This window comes from Myotis davidii, unplaced genomic scaffold (assembly GCF_000327345.1).
Source record: "Myotis davidii unplaced genomic scaffold, ASM32734v1 scaffold142, whole genome shotgun sequence".
NCBI classification, from domain to species: Eukaryota; Metazoa; Chordata; class Mammalia; order Chiroptera; family Vespertilionidae; genus Myotis; species Myotis davidii.
The window spans coordinates 2,369,154-2,371,588 of NW_006294400.1; the positions used below are offsets into that span (position 1 = coordinate 2,369,154).

Genomic DNA, 2,435 nt, shown 5'->3' on the forward strand with positions numbered 1-2,435 from the left:
CTTCCGCTTTTTGGTTTGTCTTTTCATTTTAAAATTTAAGCCCGGCCGGCGTTGCTCAGGGGTTGAGGGTCGACCTGTGAGCCAGGAGGTTGACGCTTGATTCCTGGTCAAGGCATATGCCCGGGTTGCGGGCTCGAATCATTCTCTCTCATCATTGATGTTTCTCTCTCTCTCCCACTCCCTTCCTCTCTGAAGTAAAAGATATATTTAAAAAACTCAATGCCTCCTCTTTTCCTAGCTACGTGGGAATGTACTCTACACACTCTTGTCCAAAACTTAAACCCAGTTTGTTCCTAGTCAAGCTCCAGTCGACCCAGTTTGAGACTCATTATCTCTATTCTTTGCTGAAGGTCTACTACCACTTCCGCGAATTGTGTGAACGACTTTCAAGCAACCCCGTGAGGTGGGTATTTCTCCCCATTTTGCAGACGTGGAAACTGTAAGTCAGGAGCTGGACCTGGACTCGGGTCTCCCTGGTGTCACTCATTTGTAAGTATTTCCGGAGCACCTGTTTCCGGCCCCATCGCAGGGACTGGGGAACAGGGTGAAGCAGACACGGCCCCGTCCTCACAGGGCTCACATGGGGGGGGGGCGTTCCTGTTGAGCAGACGAGTATGATCCACCTGCTGCAGAGGGAGCCCCCCACGGATCTGCACCGGGTCCCCTCTGAGGAAGAGCCCTGCCCAGCACAGAGAGAGCGGTGTGTGTTGAATGAATGAATAGATAAACAAAGAAAGAAGATTAAGAGAAAAACAAAGCTGAGGTTGTTATGGAAGTCTTATGTCTTTTATACTTGGAAACCTTTGTAAAAATGTATTAACTTGTAAATTATGGATATACTCTACTTTATTATAGAAATTTTGGAAAGTATAGAAAAGAACAAAAGAGAAAAATAAAAATAATCCAAAATACTAGCCCCCAGAACCTTTTGTTTATTCCTTTGTTTGTTTTTTAAATGTATGGACATATATATTTTTAAGAAACAACACTTGAATCATTATATATATATATATAGTTTGCATTAAAAATCACTAACACTGTGTCATGAATATTCTTCTTATTGAATATCCTTTAAGCCTGTGTCTACTTAGAGGCTGGATCCATTTTCACCAGTGATGACATCCATATAAAATAAGTATGAACTCCGGAGTAAGATGGAAATCGCAACAGGAAGAATATTGAGCCGGTTTCTAGGCTGTGCCTCCGCCCCGATTGCGCAATCCGTCCCCAGCAAACGCCCGCCCGGGGCACTGCCAAGGGGCGGCAGCCACAGCGTCAGCTTTCCCTGCCTCCTTGAATACTCAGGTACAGTGTGAGCACCTTCGCTTCCTACGGGTCTGATCTCTGTCGGGACCACTACAATCCTCTCGGGCTTCAGCGGGTGTGACCAAGGGCTGCCTCTGGAGTCAGACTCAACCCACATCCCGCTCCACCTGAGATGCCGTGTGACCTTGGCAAGGAGCGTCACCTCTCTGTGCTTCGGTCCCCTCGCCTGTAGCACAGGGCAGCACCTGTCCCCACCTCCACAGGCGGTCACGAGGAATCGATAGCACCATACCTGGCACATGCTACGCCGCCAATAAAGACCAGATATTGTTATTATAACCTGTGTGTTTGGAGCGTCTTCTTTTTCTGAGCCGCACTGGCCATTGGCTGGTGTCAGGGCTGCTCTCGGCAACTTGTGTGGATGGAAAGATACCAAACAACAGGATGGTCACCCTCTTGGAAGGAAGCGTTGGGCACAAGGGCCGCAGGTGTGCCCTGACCCCACCTGCCTCTCAGGCAGCCGGGCACCCCAAACCCACTGACGGGAGCTTATGATCGTATTTTGTTTCTAAATGAATCAATACTATCCCAGTACTCACAGGAGGCACTGTTGTCTAGTAAATACGCTTCCGCTCTTCGGAGTTAGAAGATGACTGTGGCACTTCCCCAACCACTTACCTCAGTGGTTCTCAACCTTCCTAACGCTGCGACCCTTTAATGCAGCTCCTCATGTTGTGGTGACCCCCAACCATAAAGTTATTTTTGTTGCTACTTCATAACTGTAATGTTGCTACTGTTATGAATCGTCATGTAAATATCTGATATGCAGGATGTATTTTCATTGTCACAAATTGAACATAATTAAAGCCTAGGGATTAATCACAAAAACAATATGTAATTATATATGTGTTTTCCTATGGTCTTAGGCGACCCCTGTGAAAGGGTCGTTAGACCCCCAAAGGGGTCGCGACCCACAGGTTGAGAACCGCTGCCTTACTTACTCTCTAGGTGAGTTGGAGCTCCTGCTGCTTCAGTAAATCAGGGATCATGGTGGTTGGTGGTCGCCTGTTTGTTTCCGCCCACACAGCACCCATGACCAGCTGTTGCCTCTGCTTCTCCCAGTCTGAGCTGTGATTTCACTCCTCGGCTCCATGATTGTGGCACGTGAC

The 2,435-nt window shown here is 47.8% G+C and overlaps 1 long non-coding RNA gene across 1 annotated transcript; it reads left to right on the plus strand.

The window, feature by feature from the left end:
- The first annotated feature begins 202 nt into the window (after positions 1-202).
- LOC107183899 lies at positions 203-1,605 on the plus strand. The gene is made up of 2 exons (XR_001514719.1): positions 203-489; positions 1,077-1,605. It is a non-coding gene; the product is annotated as an uncharacterized LOC107183899 (long non-coding RNA).
- Positions 1,606-2,435: the final 830 nt, after the last annotated feature.